The sequence below is a fragment of the Vigna umbellata genome, chromosome 9 (assembly GCF_029865625.1).
Source record: "Vigna umbellata cultivar VRB3 chromosome 9, Vumbellata_1.0, whole genome shotgun sequence".
NCBI classification, from domain to species: domain Eukaryota; kingdom Viridiplantae; phylum Streptophyta; class Magnoliopsida; order Fabales; family Fabaceae; genus Vigna; species Vigna umbellata.
In genome coordinates this window covers 17,957,908-17,966,406 of record NC_142173.1, presented here as the reverse complement: position 1 = coordinate 17,966,406, position 8,499 = coordinate 17,957,908, and positions in this window count along the sequence as shown.

Sequence of the window (8,499 nt, the reverse complement as noted above, 5' to 3'; positions counted from 1 at the left end):
GACCGAACATTCTTGGAAGCCCATACAAAATGATGAAAGTTGCACTTTATGGCCGAGCACCGAACGATTTGTGCTTGACCAAACGGTCTTGGAAGCCCATACCGAATGATGAAAGCTGCACTTCATGGTCGAGCATCAAACAGTCTGTTCTTGACCGAACGGTCTATGCTTGACTAAACGGTCTATTCTTGACTTTCTGGTTTCTGTATTTCACTGCAATTGCGTTGATACCGATCGGTCACTACATTTAGACCGATCGGTTCTTAGCCTGTTTACTTAACACCATTTAGCTTATGTTTGTGTTGTCCATATGGAGTTTACTTTTCAACTTTACTGTTTTAATATCGTTCAGTCTCCTTGTCAGGACCGTTCGGTCTGTGACCAGAACCGATCGGTCCCAAACAAATTTCGTTTCTACTGCGTTTTTCTATTTATCGATTGACTTATTTTTGTGTTGTTCAGCTTTAGTTTCCATTTTACTGTTTTAATATCGTTCGTCTTTTTCAGTTAGTTTTTACCGATTCGTTCACTGTAAAAATGTTCGGCTTTTAATTGTGCTTTTCAGTTTTACTTTTACCGTTTGGTTTCCAACTTTCCTGCATTTTCATTTCCTTTCTTTAAAACCGTTCGGTCTCCACTTTAGAACCATTTGGTCTCCACTTTAGAACCGTTCGGTCATCTAGGACCATTTGACATTCATGTTTTCGCTCATTTCCATTTCCGCTTCAGAGACTGTTTGTTCTCAATGTTAGAACCGTTCGGTCACCTATAGGACCGTTCGGTCACCTATAGGACCGTTCGGTATTCATGTTTTCCACATCTCTTTCAGCGTTTTTAATTTTTTTTAGTTGTCTTCAATTTCCAGTTTTAATTTAGTTTAATTTTCCTTGCAAAAACACTTTCAACCCCCCCCCTTTACTATGTGTTTGACCTATTGACCGAACCACATTTGGTCCTTGAGAGACGACCTAGGAGTCACTTCCTAGTCTATAATGCATTCTTATTGCACATCAAATTTGCATGGGGTGCGACACCCATCAATCGGCTTTCACACTCCCAGGTTTCTATTTTTAAAAATTTTCTTTTAATATGAACATGTAATTATTTGTTTGCTTGAATATATTGTTTGCTTGAATATATTGTTTGGTTGAATATATTGTAGGTTGCATATGTAATTATTTGTTTGGTTGAATATATTATTGTATTCAATTAGCCTTAGTTTCCCGTTTGAGATTCAATACAAAAGTTATTTACTATCTCCACTATTCGTGCACATATTACCAATGGATGGGAAACGATAATATTTTGGTTTGAATTTTCTCTATAGTTTAGATTTCATATACACTAATTGAAATCATTAAATTTTATGCAAAGATTCAATTTTACCCCTTCAATTCTAGAGAAGTCACCTAAAATCATAAGGAAAGCATTGACTAAATATGTAATTCAATTGTATAATAGTATGTAGATTTTAGGATATAGTAAGTTCTAAGTTTATGCTTCTAAGTTGATTTATACTTTGTACATTATTATTAGTTTAACTTTGTACATTGGATTGATTTATGCTTCTAAGTTGATTTATGATTACATTGATTTATTAGTTCAGGTCACAACCGAGACAGAAAGGCTGGCGAAAAAGCAAAAAAATAAAAAATAAAAAACACTCTGAACCGAGGCAAAAAGTCCTTCAAAAAAAATAATAACAAAAGGAAAAACCCTACTGCTTCGGTTACCTTTGAACCGAGGCAAAATCCTACCCATTTTTGCTTCGGTTCACAACCGAGGCAAAAAGCATACACCTTTTTTCCTCGCCTGTATATGCCTCGGTTCAAGAACCGTTGTCTATGGACGAAAATAACTGTTGTCGTTTCCCTTGACTGCACTAGTGACTTGAGAATGGGTGACCGTTAGAATCTCAAGATGAACTCCAAGACTGAGCTTCCCATATTCATACTTACAATACTTGCAACCACCACTAAGAAGTTCCTCCTTGGAACTCTCTTCCATAGCTTTAAAACCATTGAGATCACTTCACAGTCACATAGTACACCAATATAAGAGACTACTAATCATACATTAAAGAAATAGAAACACCCATACAAGTCATCAGAAATCACACAATAACAAAATTTCTTCATGGCATCTTGATACTCACATTTAGGTAAGGAAAACAGGTTTCAAACCCTCATCAACAACTCTGAAAGGGTCCACAACCCCCAAAACAATCTAAAGAACGTCGAAAACTAGTATCCAGAACCCTGAAAACCACTCTAAAACTGATGTAGTGGTGCCTAGCTGCACCCAATGACGCTTAGGAGCCCAAGTGCTGGCGCTCGGCGTCCAATTTGGGCGCTTAGGTGTTATCAGAAGATACCAAACTCATTTTTCTCACTTTAAACATTTTACCCCAACTCTAAAGACCCCTAGGACCCTCTAAACCTTGAGAAAACTCTGGAAACAATGTTGTAACTTGAAATGACCCGTTAAAACCCAATTTCACTCCTATAAGCTATCCAAACTCAATTCTATACTTTCTAACCTCCACATCAGTTTACAAACTGCACGACCAAGTCTAAATACAATTGCTAACAACTTCTAACACCTCAGTTTCATCCCAGCCATCCCACTTTCAACTCTCAACACCTAAAACCTCCAAAATGGACTAGAAAGTGAACTTATGAAACCATTATCACTTCCATTATAGGTTTTACTGATTTAGTACATAGACAAGTTCTAATACGTATAAAACAGACCTTTAACCTCCCAAAACAATTTATACTCACTACTTCAAAATCTTACTACTCAAAACCCTCGTTTCACACCAAAAACACTTGAAAACTTTAATTACAAATCGTCTCAAATTACCTCTTGACAGCTCCTAGACAGATGCTTCCTCACCTCAACCTTTCTTTCTCAAACTCACGCATCAAAACCTCCCTTTTTAGCCTTAAAACTCAATAATATGACCATTCCTCACCCAAACACTTTGAGTTCAGTTTCAAATACCAAATTGGAAGGAGACAAAGTCCTTAGAACTCTAGATTAACAAAGAATGACTAGGGGAATCATGATCACACATGCAACGAACCTTATTTCTTCTAAAACCATATTAGGAATGAGAGAGTAAAAGGAGTCAAAACTTACTTGTTCTATAAGAGAAATTGATCGGCTAAAAATGTAGACCTCGTCGCCCGGATCGATTAGGACCTCCTGATCGTCAAATAGATGACTCAAGAGTTAGAAATCTTATAGAGAAGGTGGAGAACTCTAGAAAAGTGTTTTCTAGAGAGATGGTAAGTTTTAAAATAAACCATTTAATATTAAAATAATCGAGTCTCGCTACTTTTAAACTACCACCACTTCTAAAATTACCATTTTTTGGGGTTTTACATTGTCCCCAACAAGAATAATTTTTGTCCTCGAAAATTCTTTTCATATAGAAGGAACAACCTACTCTCCTCACATGCTCTATCATAACCACCTATTTGACAAAGGTACTACTTTTAAACAACTTTACTGACATGAAACACCTAGAGGCTTAGCACTCCATGGAATGTAGAAATAACATGAAAGTAGAAGAGAGGGTGGAGAACATGATACAAGAGAGAGGACGAAATTCGAACCCCAAAAGGGTTCCTAAGCTCCCCTAATGTGTTTCCCTAAGTCTCATTTGCTAGTAAAAACTATGCTTTTTAACTCGCCTAATAGACTTCGGTCTAAGGAAAACCGAAGCCTATCAAAAAGCGATGGCAATTTTGTAGTTTTGATTAATTTATATGCCTCGGTTCAGTGAGAACCGAAGCATATAGCGCATATTACCTCGGTTCAAAATACAACCAATGCCTAATACTCTGCCAAAAAGTCACCCACGGCTCTAGAAAATAGTGTTTTGGCCTATTAGCTCGGTTAAAGGTGGAACCGAAGCATGTGTTTTAGCCTATTGACTCGGTTAAAGGTGGAACCGAGGCCTATTACCTCTGTCAAATTTCCCTTTTTCAGTCGCACCTGACCTACTCTCATCTCCCCTTTTTCATTTTACACGAAGCGTTTTATTTCCTCTGGCAGAAACAAAGAGGGCATTCTCTCTTATCCCACTTGACAGCCACAATGCAAGGAGGTTCTTTCCTCCATTGCAGCAGCTTGCGCTCCGGCGAGGATGACGATGGTGGTCGGCGTTGAAAGGGGAGGCACGATGGTAGAGACGAGTACCGCGTCAGCGATGATGGGAGGCTTGCCGATCTAAGGCGTTTGGCGAGCAGAGAAGATGGTGCCTTGGAGATGATGTGAGGTTCGCCGATCTAAGAGTTGAACGGAGTTCCTTGGCAGCGACAACGATGGTGGATGGAGATGATGAATGCACCGAAAGAGCATTGGTCACGGCAGCTTGCTGAATAGATAGTCAGGGCGCGATTCTCGGTTGGTTTCTGTGGAGGCGAGGTGGCGGCGAGGTCACAACGAGACCGCTGCAACGCCGCAACGAGACCGTAGTGAGACCGCGGCGAGGTCGTGGTGAGGTCGCAGCGAGGGCATCCTACAGCGGTGGCATTGGCGAGGCATGAAGAGGTGGCGGCGAGGTCGTGACGAGGACGTCCTGCAACAGTGACGTTTCTGCGAGAAAGGGAGGCATCAACCTTCATCTTTTCTTCTCTCTGTTCCGGTTTGGCCTTGCAGGAGCCTCCCTTCTTCCCCAAATTGTTCTCAGAGTTGGTGATGACAACCTCCGCAATGCCCATTGCATCAAAACCCATACTTTTTTTCTGTGTTATTTTGGGAGGGATTTTGTTAAGGCTGGCGTAGTTGTTGTTGAAGTGCTTGCTTCACTCCTTGGTTGCTTTGAGGGATTGGAAGAGATAAGAAATAGTAGAGCATTGGTGCCACTTCTTATTAATCTTCTGAGATTTGGTTCTGTATCTTCTGAGATTTGGTTATGTGAAAGGGAAGGAAAATTCAATAACCCTTTGCTTGGACTGTGCAACGAAGAGGGAGAAGTGGACTGTGCATACCGAAAAAAAAACATGTTATTGCCTCGGTTATCTAAGAACCGAGGCATAATCCTATCTCGTTTTAACCCGGTTCAGAACCGAGGCATAAAGTCACCCCTTTTACCTCGTCCGTATATGCCTCGGTTGCAGAACTGATGCCTATAAGCAAAATTAACTGATGTCATTTCCCCTTACTACACTAGTGTTTATATAGAAATTGGATTGAGCTTTGTTTTAGGCTTTTCAGTTGTTGTAATCTTCTTTATGATAATATAATCTCCTCTAATTATCTTCTAAATAATCCAATATCTTCAAGATATATTTGCTTGTTGTGCAGATCTAAAAATATTTGGAAGGATATTTGTTAGATTAAAAAAGATTTGGCAAATATTATCTTTTGATATTTATTGATATAGTTAAATAAGGTAATTATTTGACAATATCAAATAAAATATCTTAAGATATATTTTCTCCAAATTATCTTTAATCATAAACATTTATCAATTATCAAAGTCCTTTTAGTAGAAAAAGTAGAGAAAATCGCAAGATCAAATTTTTGTTGTTGGTTCCCTCTTCTTGGCTTAGCCAAATTCGTCACTTTTTCATGCTATGCTTGGATTGAATTCTTGTGGTCTTGATTATTTTCTATTCTTGGATTTATCTTTAAGGTTTCATGACACTTTACCCACTTTATTTCTATACTTCAATGAGCTCAGCTTAGCTGTAGTTGCATTAACACACCTCAAAATATCCAAAGAACATTTATGCAACTAAAAAACTATTTTTAACATGCTTTTGTATTTCATGCTAAATAAACCCAATTTTAACAAATCATAATCAAAATATTCTATTAAAGTACAAAAACTAATAAAGAATCCGATATTAAAAGCTAAATGAGGGCATAAATATGAACTCATTAGTCACGCATTCCACCAGTTTCCTTCATCCAGCTCACATCTAGCGAACATCTAGCGGATCTTGTGCTCTCTCAACGCTAACATCTAGCAAACATCCAACATGTTTTCCTTGCTTTGTGACACATGTTTAAATTGTTGCATATGTGACATTTGCCCCTTGAACGGTGCTTGATGATTAGAGATGTAGTCTTGGCACGAATTAAAGGTTGAATGTATTATAAAGTTAACCCTCCACCTCTTGTATGGACACTTTTGAGCATATGTACGGAATAATTGTTGAGAGTACTCTAGCATTCTTTCTGCTTAATGGTCACGACCAAAGAGACCTCTCTAACCTTTTTCCACAGCCAGGGACCCTAACCTAGTTCATACCTGCTCCTACACCACTTAAATCGTCCCTAGATTCAACCATAGTTTGCCTTTCACTGCCTACATTTCACATTTTTCTTGGATTTATCTCGTGACTGCTAGAATCGGTTTCCATCATTAACAAATCTAATAGTCCTTTTGAAAGATGTTGTTTTGTACTTTTCAGGTAAAGGTATAAGATTAGTTTCTTTGGAACCAATCTAATAGTTAGATATATTAGATCGGTTCTAATATATGTAAGACATATTACATCAGTGTATATTGAATTAGTTCCACAACTAATTTAATATGCACTTCAGAACCAATTTCATATACCTTGGTGGTAAGGATGACAACAGGACAAGGAGAGGAAGGGGTTTCAATATCCCATAGCCATCCCCATAGAAAATATAATCCCCATCCCAATATCCAAACTCAATGGGTATAAAATTTTTGTCCCATCTCCATCCCCTCCAGATAACGGGTATATACTAGTACCGGTTCTCGTACTTGTTTTCTTAACGGGTATATACTAGTACCGGTTCTCGTACTTGTTTTCTTACTATTTCAGTATCAAATAATTAATTTTTATAAAATAATAACAAACTTTGACAAAGAAACATAATATTATCAAATATGCAATATTAGAAAGATGGTATTCTAATTTTTTCAATATCAAATATTTACAAAGAAATTATAATTTTATACCGTTCAAATTAAAAGACCAAATAAAATTCATGAGAATGAAAACATTTATTAAATTTGCAAACATTAATGAAACCTATATTAAGTAGTAGACTTTAAGCCTAACAAAACCCCACAAAATCGGCTTGTAAGGAGAGGTTTGCACCCACTCTCATATATCGAGCGTGAGAGTAGAAATTAACAGGTGGTCCGATAACGGCCCGATATCGGGTGGAACAGAATGTCCACATAGATCTCGCTAGGATAGGTTCTAACCATGGCTTTGATATCATATTAAGAAGGGGGCTTTAAGACTAACTCAACCCCACAAAATCGGCTTGTAAGGTGAGGTTTACACCCACTTATATATTATAAATTGGCCTTATCTCTAATCAATGTGGGACTTCCAACAACCTAGTTGATAAACTATATATATATATATATATATATATATATATATATATGGAAAATATATTCAAATAAAAAACTAGTTTAAATGTTGGGTTAAATATGTTTTTAGTCCCTAGACTATTGGTCGTTTCTGGTTTTCGTCCCTGTTTCAAAGTAAGGTACAATTTGGTCCTCATTCTTTTCGAAAACGTTCGTTTTAGTCCTCGAAAACTAAACACTGTTTAAAAATTGAGTCCTCATTTAGCAACAAATGAGGACTAAAACCAAAATTCCGAGGACTAAAACGAACGTTTCGAATAGAATGAGGAGCAAATTGTACCTTACTTTGAAAGAGGGACGAAAACCAGAAACGGCCAATAGTTTAGGGACTAAAAATATATTTAACCCTTAAATGTTTCTTTACTTCAATTTTTTAAATTCTAATGAAATTTTCTTCTTTTATACACTAATAAAAATTATAATACATCACTTAATCAAAATCACACAAAAACCAAATACTAAACTAATAATAATTAAAATTTAGCATACATTTTTCATTTTTTAAATTTCAACATATGTTGGATGGTGATAAAAATGATTAATGACCATTACATTAAATTATTATATTATAGTAAATAAAATTTATTTACACAATTACAGTGATAAAACTAAACTCATGATGATGAGATAGAAAAAAAAAGTTATTATATAAATATTATCTACATGATAAAAATAAATGACAAATAAAAATATTAAAAAATATAAAATGTGTGTTAGAAACAATTTAATAAATCATTGAGTGAAATTATAAAAAAGAAAGTCAAATGTACAGTTAAAAGTATGATAAGATAAAATATATCATAAGAAAACTTTTCCAATGTTAACCTATCACTACAAGAATTTAGGTTATTTCCGAAGGTTTATTACCGAAGGCCTAAGGACGGTCGATAAATAAGTGTTTTCGACGGTCAAATTGAGGATTATAGACGGGCATAATGAAATGTAGTTACCGAAGGTCAAAAGAGCATTACCGAGGGGTTTATGGCCTTCGGTAAGAGGCTCGACCCCTTAAACTAATTAATTGGGGCTATTGTAGGAGGTCGTCCCCAATTTCACAAGACACGACCCTATACCTATATCGACTTCGCGTGGTGCTCCCCATTCCCTCCTTCTCCGTT